This window comes from Entelurus aequoreus, linkage group LG01 (assembly GCF_033978785.1).
Source record: "Entelurus aequoreus isolate RoL-2023_Sb linkage group LG01, RoL_Eaeq_v1.1, whole genome shotgun sequence".
In the NCBI taxonomy this organism is placed as follows: Eukaryota; Metazoa; Chordata; class Actinopteri; order Syngnathiformes; family Syngnathidae; genus Entelurus; species Entelurus aequoreus.
This window is the reverse complement of record NC_084731.1, coordinates 8,985,597-8,998,096: the sequence shown is the minus strand read 5'-3', so window position 1 is coordinate 8,998,096 and position 12,500 is coordinate 8,985,597. Positions and strand designations below refer to the sequence as shown.

At 29.5% G+C, this 12,500-nt stretch overlaps 1 protein-coding gene across 1 annotated transcript in view; it reads right to left on the bottom strand.

The window, feature by feature from the left end:
- The window catches only part of si:ch211-246m6.4 (transcription factor 15), a 14,588-nt gene that overhangs the window by 431 nt on the left and 1,657 nt on the right, over positions 1–12,500 (bottom strand). The gene's annotated exons all lie outside the window — the stretch shown is intronic.

Here is a 12,500-nt window from a genome sequence, read left to right as displayed (position 1 = left end):
AACCTTTAACAGTTAATTTTACTCATTTTCATTCATTACTAGTTTCTATGTAACTGTTTTTATATTGTTTTACTTTCTTTTTTATTCAAGAAAATGTTTTTAATTTAGTTATCTTATTTTATTATTATTTTTAAAAAAAGAACCTTATCTTCACCATACCTGGTTGTCCAAATTAGGCATAATAATGTGTTAATTCCACGACTGTATATATCGGTTGATATCGGTATCGGTTGATATCGGCATCGGTAATTAAAGAGTTGGACAATATCGGCATATCGGATATCGGCAAAAAGCCATTATCGGACATCCCTAATATATATATATATATATTGGGGTTGTGCATCTCTACCTTAAATGGCGATACGATATGAATCTCAATACATGTGTTGTGATTCACTAACAATACTTTTTAAAACATCATGATTTTATACGATTCGATACGATGCAATACGATTCGATGTGGAAAAAATACAGACGCAGGCTTTGCATGGTAAAAAGAAAATTAAATTTGTCATACATCATGTCAGAACAACGTCATGTGTTAGGCATAATAATGTGTTAATTCCACGACTGCATATATCGGTTGATATCGGTATCGGTAGATATCGGCATCGGTAATTAAAGAGTTGGACAATATCGGATATCGGCAAAAAGCCATTATCGGACATCCCTACTTAAAAGCCTACAACATTTTTGACAGATTTTAAACATCATTAGAACATGCAATGGCCCAAATTCCTTATAAATGCACTGCAAAAAGTGAAATGTAAGTAATGAAATATCTCAAATAAGGGTGATATTTGCTTATTTTCTGTCTGATAAGATAATTCTTCTCACTAAGCAGATTTGATGTTAGAGTGTTTTACTTGTTTTAAGGGTTTTGCTCCTAAATGATCTCAGTAAGATATTACAGCTTGTTGCTGAGATTTGATGAGCTATATTGAGTAAAACATGCTTGAAACTAGAATATCAACTGTTGTGTCATCAACACTCACAAGTATAAAACTCCTTTTTTTAAAGTCATCATTTCTTATTTTAAGCATGAAAAAAAAAATCATGATGCCGAGCGCATATCATTATGTCAAGATAATGGCACTAGCACAGGGGTGTCCAAACTTTTTCCACATTGAAAAATCAAAGCTAGCAGGGGCCATTTTGATATTTTTTATTTTAAAAACCAATACAATATATGTATAAAAAAATATACATTTAGGCTTCCACTCAGGAAGGGTTTTGGTCCAAAAAATATAAAAAAAATGTGTCATTATTCAGTATTATTATTTGTGTTATTATTCAAGTTTTTAAATCTATAGATCAACATTAGGTCTATGTCAATATAAAAACATTTAAAGATTTAAATTGTATGCTCTTTTTGTCAAAGAAAACCCTTTTTTTTTAATGAAAACACAAAATATGCAATATTTTCACCCAATAAAATTTTTAAGTGGGATATTTGAGATTACATAATTGGAGCCTTAAAAAGGTCAATAACTCATAACACCATTGATTTGAATTCATTATTATTTTTTGAGCAATGACACTTAAAAACTAATCACTAGGGATGTCCGATAATGGCTTTTTGCCGATATCCGATATGCCGATATTGTCCAACTCTTTAATTACCGATACCGATATCTACCGATATAAACCGATATATACAGTCGTGGAATTAACACATTATTATGCCTAATTTGGACAACCAGGTATGGTGAAGATAAGGTACTTTTTAAAAAAATGAATCAAATAAAATAAGATAAATAAATTAAAAACATTTTCTTGAATAAAAACGAAAGTACAACAATACAAAAACAGTTACATAGAAACTAGTAATGAATGAAAATGAGTAAAATTAACTGTTAAAGGTTAGTACTATTAGTGGAGCAGCAGCACGCACAATCATGTGTGCTTACGGACTGTATCCCTTGCAGACTGTATTGATATATATTGATATATAATGTAGGAAGCAGAATATTAATAACAGAAAGAAACAACCCTTTTGTGTGAATGAGTGTAAATGGGGGAGGGAGGTTTTTTGGGTTGGTGCACTAATTGTAAGTGTATCTTGTGTTTTTTATGTGGATTTAATAAAAAAAATATTTAAAAAAACGATACTGATAATAAAAAAACCGATACCGATAATTTCCGATATTACATTTTAACGCATTTATCGGACATCTCTACTCATAACACCATTGATTTTAATTCAGTATTTTTTGAGCAATGACACTTAAAAACTAATCCCACTAAAATTGTAGGGGATCCAAAAGGGTCCTACTCATTAAAGTGTTAAAAAATAAATTATAATTGTTTTTTTTTTTTTACTGTTTACTTTTAACACAATAATCTCGAGATCAACTTCAGATCTATCCGTCAATTACAAGTTTTATTGTTGTTTATGTTTTTTGTTTGTTCGTTTTAGGCCCTTCTTTTAAAAAAAACATCTTTTTTTTTTACATGGCAAACACAAAATATGCAACATTTTCCCCCCAAAAAATATCTCTAAATATTTAATGTGACGTAATTGGAGCCTTGAATAGGTCAATAATTCATAATGACATTGATTTTGATTTATTATTATTTTGTAAAAAAAGAAACAGCCTGCATGGCAGATTTGTGTTATTAGAGTAAACATTGCAACATTTTCTTGTTACATTTCACCTGTTTGCTCTTTAAATACCACTTTTAATGTTTTTTATTTTTTTCAATCCTATTTTTAAAATGGGCTGTTAAAAAATGGCCCCCAGGCCGCACTTTGGACACCCCTGCACTAGCATTTACTTCATTTAAGAACATTTTTCAACATATTGAGTAAAAAGGTCTCATTTTTTTTACTACCAAGAAAAGTGCACTTGTTATTAGTGAGAATATACTTGTCGTCGTGCCTTATTTTGAGTTTGTTTGCGTTTTCCTGTGTGTAGTGCTTCAGTTCCTGTCTTGCGCTGTTATTTTGGTGGCCCTTCCTTCCTGTTTTGTTGGTGTTTTCCTGTAGCAGTTTCATGTCTTCCTTTGAGCGCTACGTGTTAGCAATCAAGGCTATTTAAGTTGTTGCTATCCTTCTTTGTGTGGACATTGATTGTCACGTCATGTACGGATGTACTTTGTGGACGCCGTAAGTTTTTGCTGTCGTCCAGCATTCTGTTTCTGTTTACTTTGTAGCCAGTTCAGTTTTACTTTTGTTTTGCACGGCCATCCCTATGCTTCATTGTCTTTTCCTTTTGTTCATTTTTGGTTTAAGCTAGCGTGGTCAATGATTTCAAATGTAAAAAACCTTTTTTGAGGCAATGCACGTTTTTTTCATTAAAAAAATTCCGGAGGCTCACCACCAGCAGAAAATGTTAAAAAATGAAACTCCACCAGGTCGTCGTGCCTTATTTTGAGTTTGTTTGCATTTTCCTGTGTGTAGTGCTTTACTTTTTGTCTTGCGCTGTTATTTTGGTGGCCCTTCCTGTTTTGTTGGTGTTTTCCTGTAGCAGTTTCATGTCTTCCTTTGAGCGCTACGTGTTAGCAATCAAGGCTATTTAAGTTGTTGCTATCCTTCTTTGTGTGGACATTGATTGTCACGTCATGTACGGATGTACTTTGTGGACGCCGTAAGTTTTTGCTGTCGTCCAGCATTCTGTTTCTGTTTACTTTGTAGCCAGTTCAGTTTTACTTTTGTTTTGCTTCACTGCCTTTTCCTTTTGTTCATTTTTGGATTAAGCGTTACATACCTTTTTTACCTGCACTCTGCCTCCCGCTGCGGTCTGCATATTGGGATCACGACAAACCATCCTCGTCTCACCGACACATTCCGACTTTTAACAAACCTGCTGCCACCTACTGACACGGAGTATTACGTGGTTACCCTGCCGAGCTCTACACAGCACAGACACTAAGTAACGGCACATTTGCAGATTATAATTATGGATTTGCAAATAAATTTTTTTTTGGACCAATCAGGTGAGGTTGCATCATTTCTCACGGCACACTAGTTGAAAAACACTGTTCTAGCAAAGACTCATTTTATTTCATCCGCTTATGCTGATTCACGACTGCAAATCAATTTCCTTTTGAGACGGACAAAAAACAAGTGCTGTGGCACCTCATATTTTTTCCCCAAGTTTTGGTGTATTTTTTTCGGTTCTAGTACAGCCAAACAATGCACCTTCTGTAACAAACCCAAGAGTCTTCAATACAGGTATGTTAGAATAATTATGTGTAATTTATCACACAACTTTAGTATGCTTTAAGTCCGTTAGCTATTGTGCTCAAACTGTACTTTTTCTATCTGTGCAAGGACAAAACTTTATTTCTGAGGGTTGGCCTCAGCCGCAGATGTTATCTTTGTTTTAGCCCGCTAACCGCCAAGGACCTCAACGAAGATAAGACGACAGCACGCAGATGAAGCAGAGACAAGGCGAAATCACAAGGCCCCCAGCACATTCCGTCACGTATTGTGCGTACTGGAGCTGCTTTGCATGATATATGTGACCACTCCTTTTAGAGGCGGCCTCAGTGATTCCTGAACAAATAGAGGGACGCGGGAGCTGTACCTTTAGAGCGTAGGGCGAGACTGTGACTAAGTGTGCAGCTCCATGCGTTCTCCTCATGTTGAAATTGAACTCTGTCTCTGCATGATTCCTTGCTTCTTGTCTGTTTAATAGATGTCTTCAGTGTTTGAACCTGACAAGATGTTAAATGCTACCAATTTCCCTTCTCATCTGCATTGTTTTCTGCATGTAATAATTATTTTCCAGAAAGTGTGTTAATATATAACAAAAAGAGAGGTGCCAGTGTATGTCTTTCATTGGAAGGTTTGCACCTAATCAGGTTATGGCATGCAAAAATAAAAAAGGTTTCAATGGCGTGGTTGTGTGCTTTAATTTAGCAGCTGCGATTATTACAGCTGAGTTGACGCCATTTTTGGGGGGTATTTTTGCATAAACTAAACCAAATAGAAGTATTTTTGTTTCTACAACCACAAGATATGCTTCTGAAGTCGGACAAAACTTCGATGCTTAGAGTTAGACCCTCGTCATCGTGGTGTGATGGTTTGACTGCATTTGTTGTTTGTGGCTTTTCTGATACTTTCGGAAATAAAAGTAGTTTTATGGTACATTTGTGTAGTTACTGCACATTTTTGCTGAGCGTGTCTTTACACACATTGGATTTATTTTAGCGTGGTCAATGATTTCAAATGTAAAATAAAAAAAATTCCAAGTGACCCTGACACTCTTCATTGGTGGTACTTTGTAAAAAAAAAAATTATATTGCTTTAAATTAATATTGCTGAGAAAGAAACTGCAAATACTGCTGTGTTGAAGCCTGTTTTCCTGGAATTTCCTGGAAAATATGCTTCTGAAGTCAAACAAAACGCCGTTACAGACCTAATATTATTATTGTATTTTCAACCACTGTGCCGTGGCACACTAGTGTGCCGTGGGAAATTATGCAACCTCACCTAAATGGTCCAAAAAATATTTTTTGCAAATCAATAATTCTAATCTGCAAATAATGTGCCGTTACTTAGTGTCTGTGTTGTGTAGAGCTCGGCAGGGTAACCACGTAATACTCCGTGGCAGCAGGTGGCAGCAGGTAGTTCGTTGCTTTGTAAAAGTCGGAATGTGGTTTGTTGTGATCCCAATATGCAGATGACAGCGGGAGGCAGAGTGCAGGTAAAATGGTATGTAACGCTTAAACCAAAAAGGCAATGAAGCATAGGGGTGGCTACGCAAAACAAAAGTAAAACCGAACTGACTACAAAGTAAACAGAAACAGAATGCTGGATGACAGCAAAAACTTACAGCGTATGGAGCAGACGGCGTCCACAAAGTACATCCGTACACGACATGATAGCAACAACTTAAATAGTCCTGATTGCTAACACGTAGCGCTCAAAGGAAGACACGAACCTGCTACAGGAAAACACCAACAAAACAGGAAGGGCCACCAAAATAACAGCGCAAGACAAAAAGTAAAGCACTAAACACGGCCCTAGTGCTTCCTTCAGCAGACATTAAATCATTAAGTGCAGCTATTTTTTGTTTTATTCATAAAACTTCAAGAGGAAATATTATTTTGTTATAGTATAGGGAAACATATTCACCATTAATTAGTTGCTTATTAACATGCAAATTAGTAACATATTGGCTCTTAATTAGTCATTATTAAGTACTTATTAATGCCTTATTATACAAGCAGTAAGCCATTAACTAAGAGTCTTCCCTCAATAACCACAGAATTATTGCTTATTAGTAGGGATGCCGATAAATGCGTTAAAATGTAATATCGGAAATTATCGGTATCGGTTTTTTTATTATCTGTATCGTTTTTTTTATTTTTTTAAAATTATTTTTTAATTTTTATTAAATCAACATAAAAAACACAAGATACACTTACAATTAGTGCACCAACCCAAAAAAACTCCCTCCCCCCATTTCTTTCTGTTATCAATATTCTGGTTCCTACATTATATATCAATATATATCAATACAGTCTGCAAGGGATACAGTCCGTAAGCACACATGATTGTGCGTGCTGCTGCTCCACTAATAGTACTAACCTTTAACAGTTAATTTTACTCTTTTTCATTAATTACTAGTTTCTATGTAACTGTTTTTATATTGTTTTACTTTCTTTTTTATTCAAGAAAATGTTTTTAATTTAGTTATCTTATTTTATTTTATTTTTTAAAAAGTACCTTATCTTCACCATACATGGTTGTCCAAATTAGGCATAATAATGTGTTAATTCCACGACTGTATATATCGGTTGATATCGGTATCGGTTGATATCGGTATCGGTAATTAAAGAGTTGGACAATATCGGAATATCGTATATCGGCAATAAGCCATTATCGGACATCCCTACTTATTAGTAACCCTAACCCTTATATGTTCCAATATGTTTTTGGCAATATGTTATATTACCAAAAGTATTTGGCCACCCATCCAAATGATGAGGATCAGGTGTCCCAATCACTTGGCCCGGTGTATCAAATCAAGCACTTAGGCACGGAGACTGTTTCTACAAACATTTGTGAAAGAATGGGCCGCTCTCAGTGATTTCCAGCGTGGAACTGTCACAGGATGCCACCTGTGCAACAAATCCAGTCGTGAAATTTCCTCGCTCCTAAATATTCCAAAGCCAACTTTATTATAAGAAAAGTGAAGAGTTTGTGAACAACAGCAACTCAGCCACCAAGTGGTAGGCCAGGTGAACTGACAGAGAGGGGTCAGCATAGTGCAAAGACTTTCTGCACAGTCAGTTGCTACAGAGTGACCTTCCAATTAGCCCATAATCTATTTAGTTGCAGCAATAAATATAATCTTTAATAAATAATCTATTTAGTTGCAATACATATCTTTAATAAATAATCTATTTAGTTGCAGCAATAAATATAATCTTTAATAAATCTATTTAGTTGCAGCAATAAATATAGTAATATTCAATAAATTATCTATTTAGTTGCAACAATAAATATAATATTTAATAAATAATCTATTGAGTTGCAGCAATAAATATCATCTTTAATGAATAATCTATTTAGTTGCAGCAATAAATATAATATTTAATAAATAATCTTTTTAGTTGCAGCAATAAATATCATCTTTAATAAATAATCTAGTTGCAGCAATAAATATAATCTTTAATAAATAATCTAGTTGCAGCAATAAATATCATCATTAATAATTAATCTAGTTGCAGCAATAAATATAATCTTTAATAAATAATCTAGTTGCAGCAATAAATATCATCATTAATAATTAATCTAGTTGCAGCAATAAATATAATCTTTAATAAATAATCTAGTTGCAGCAATAAATATCATCTTTAATAAATAATCTATTTAGTTGCAACAATAAATATAATATTGAATAAATAATCCTATTTAGTTGCAGCCATAAATATAATAATCTTGAATAAATCATCTATTTAGTTGCAGCAATAAATATCATCTTGATTAAATAATATATTTACTTGCAGCAATAAATATAATCTTTAATAAATAATCTATTGAGTTGCAGCAATAAATATAATCTTTAATAAATAATCTATTTAGTTGCAGCAATACATATAATCTTTAATAAATAATCTATTTAGTTGCAGCAATAAATATAATCTTTAATAAATAATCTAGTTGCAGCAATAAATATCATCATTAATAATTAATCTAGTTGCAGCAATAAATATAATCTTTAATAAATAATCTAGTTGCAGCAATAAATATAATCTTTAATAAATAATCTAGTTGCAGCAATAAATATCATCATTAATAATTAATCTAGTTGCAACAATAAATATAATCTTTAATAAATAATCTAGTTGCAGCAATAAATATCATCTTTAATAAATAATCTATTTAGTTGCAACAATAAATATAATATTGAATAAATAATCCTATTTAGTTGCAGCCATAAATATAATAATCTTGAATAAATAATCTATTTAGTTGCAGCAATAAATATCATCTTGATTAAATAATCTATTTACTTGCAGCAATAAATATAATCTTTAATAAATAATCTATTGAGTTGCAGCAATAAATATCATCTTTATTAAATAATCTATTTAGTTGCAGCAATAAATATAATATTTAATAAATAATCTATTGAGTTGCAGCAATAAATATAATCTTTAATAAATAATCTATTTAGTTGCAGCAATACATATAATCTTTAATAAATAATCTATTTAGTTGCAGCAATAAATATAATCTTTAATAAATAATCTAGTTGCAGCAATAAATATCATCTTTAATAAATAATCTAGTTGCAGCAATAAATATCATCTTTAATAAATAATCTATTTAGTTGCAGCAATAAATATAATATTTAATAAATAATCCTATTTAGTTGCAGCCATAAATATAATAATATTTAATAAATAATCTATTTAGTTGCAGCAATAAATATAATCTTTAATAAATAATCTATTTAGTTGCAGCAATAAATATAATCTTTAATAAATAATGTAGTTGCAGCAATAAATATAATAATATTTAATAAATAATCTATTTAGTTGCAGCAATAAATATAATTTTTAATAAATAATCTATTTAGTTGCAGCAATAAATATAATCTTTAATAATCTATTTAGTTGCAGCAATAAATATCATCTTTAATAAATCTATTTAGTTGCAGCAATAAATATAATCTTTAATAAATAATCCTATTTAGTTGCAGCAATAAATATCATCTTTAATAAATAATCTATTTAGTTGCAGCAATGTATATAATAATATTTAATAAAAAATTATTTAGTTGCAGCAATAAATATAATATTTAATAAATAATTTTCAGTTCTTATGTGTCTTATACATGTTAGGAATGGACAATAATAACCCTGCTGTAATAAATAATCTATTTAGTTGCAGCAATACATATAATATTTAATAAATAATCTATTTAGTTGCAGCAATACATATAATATTTAATAAATAATCCTATTTAGTTGCAGCAATAAATGTCATCTTTAATAAATAATCTATTTAGTTGCAGCAATAAATATAATATTTAATAAATAATCCTATTTAGTTGCAGCAATAAATATAATCTTTAATAAATAATCTATTTAGTTGCAGCAATACATATCTTTAATAAATAATCTATTTAGTTGCAGCAATAAATATCATCTTTATAAATAATCTATTTAGTTGCAGCAATAAATATCATCTTTAATAAATAATCTAGTTGCAGCAATAAATATAATTCTTAATAAATAATCTATTTAGTTGCAGCAATAAATATAATATTTAATAATCTATTTAGTTGCAGCAATAAATATAATCTTTAATAAATAATCTAGTTGCAGCAATAAATATAATTCTTAATAAATAATCTATTTAGTTGCAGCAATAAATATAATCTTTAATAATCTATTTAGTTGCAGCAATAAATATAATCTTTAATAAATAATCTATTTAGTTGCAGCAATGTATATAATAATATTTAATAAATAATTATTTAGTTGCAGCAACAAATATAATCTTTAATAATCTATTTAGTTGCAGCAATAAATATAATCTTTAATAAATAATCTATTTAGTTGCAGCAATAAATATAATCTTTAATAAATAATATATTTAGTTGCAGCAATAAATATATTTAATAAAAAAAACTATTTAGCTGCAGCAATAAATATAATATTTAATAAATAATCTATTTAGCTGCAGCAATAAATATAATCTTTAATAAATCATCTATTTAGTTGCAGCAATAAATATAATCTTTAATAAATAATCTATTTAGTGGCAGCAATAAATATAATCTTTAATAAATAATCCTATTTAGTTGCAGCCATAAATATAATAATATTTAATAAATAATCTATTTAGTTGCAGCAATAAATATAATCTTTAATAAATAATCTATTTAGTTGCAACAATAAATATAATCTTTAATAAATAATGTAGTTGCAGCAATAAATATAATAATATTTAATAAATAATCTATTTAGTTGCAGCAATAAATATAATTGTTAATAAATAATCTATTTAGTTGCAGCAATAAATATCATCTTGATTAAATAATCTATTGAGTTGCAGCAATAAATATAATGTTTAATAAATAATCTATTGAGTTGCAGCAATAAATATAATATTTAATAAATAATCTATTGAGTTGCAGCAATAAATATAATCTTTAATAAATAATCTATTTAGTTGCAGCAATACATATAATCTTTAATAAATAATCTATTTAGTTGCAGCAATAAATATAATCTTTAATAAATAATCTAGTTGCAGCAATAAATATCATCTTTAATAAATAATCTATTTAGTTGCAGCAATAAATATAATATTTAATAAATAATCCTATTTAGTTGCAGCCATAAATATAATAATATTTAATAAATAATCTATTTAGTTGCAGCAATAAATATAATCTTTAATAAACAATCTATTTAGTTGCAACAATAAATATAATCTTTAATAAATAATGTAGTTGCAGCAATAAATATAATAATATTTAATAAATAATCTATTTAGTTGCAGCAATAAATATAATTGTTAATAAATAATCTATTTAGTTGCAGCAATAAATATACCGTCTTTCCTTGAATAGCCGCAGGGGCGCTAATTAATTTAAAACCTCTTCTCACCCCTGCGTTTACCAAAAGCAGGCGAGATTGCCATGCATGCGGTAATTATTTTAAAACCTCTTCTCACTCCGGCGCTTACCTTATCATGAAAAGCACATTTAATAAAAAAAACGTTATTATGGTCTTACCTTTAGGTATAAATGACTCCATGCGAGCTCCTTTTGAAGAAAAGCATCGATATAGAAGTATTCCTTCAGTTTTAAAAGTCTCTCTGTCTCGATGGAGATCTTCCTTTTAAGTATTACCTCCTGCTTCGATTGAAAGTCCAGTTTAGAAAACTGTTTTATTTTAGATATGTAATCCTCCATGGTAAAATCAATGGCTGCGCACGATTGCTGCTGTTGTCTTCTTCTGCAGCACAGGTCTTCTGCAGTACAAGCAGTCGCAAGAAGGATCACTAGCGCCCTCTACCACCAGGAGGCGGGAGTCATTTAATCACTCATGTTTGACCCGGCGGAAGTGCCAAGCATGCGCTAATTATTTTGCGAAACGAGTTTGACCCGGCTGTAATTCTAGGCATGCGAATACCATATTCCCGGCGCCAATTCAAGGAAATACGGTAATCTTTAATAATCTATTTAGTTGCAGCAATAAATATCATCTTTAATAAATCTATTTAGTTGCAGCAATAAATATAATCTTTAATAAATAATCCTATTTAGTTGCAGCAATAAATATCATCTTTAATAAATAATCTATTTAGTTGCAGCAATGTATATAATAATATTTCATAAATAATTATTTAGTTGCAGCAATAAATATAATATTTAATAAATAATTTTCAGTTCTTATGTGTCTTGTACATGTTAGGAATGGACAATAATAACCCTGCTGTAATAAATAATCTATTTAGTTGCAGCAATACATATAATATTTAATAAATAATCCTATTTAGTTGCAGCAATAAATATAATAATATTTAATAAATAATCTATTTAGTTGCAGCAATAAATGTCATCTTTAATAAATAATCTATTTAGTTGCAGCAATAAATATAATATTTAAAAAATAATCCTATTTAGTTGCAGCAATAAATATCATCTTTAATAAATAATCTATTTAGTTGCAGCAATACATATCTTTAATAAATAATGTATTTAGTTGCAGCAATAAATATCATCTTTATAAATGATCTATTTAGTTGCAGCAATAAATATAATCTTTAATAAATAATCTAGTTGCAGCAATAAATATAATTCTTAATAAATAATCTATTTAGTTGCAGCAATAAATATAATATTTAATAATCTATTTAGTTGCAGCAATAAATATAATCTTTAATAAATAATCTATTTAGTTGCAGCAATGTATATAATAATATTTAATAAATAATTATTTAGTTGCAGCAACAAATATAATCTTTAATAATCTATTTAGTTGCAGCAATAAATATAATCTTTAATAAATAATCTATTTAG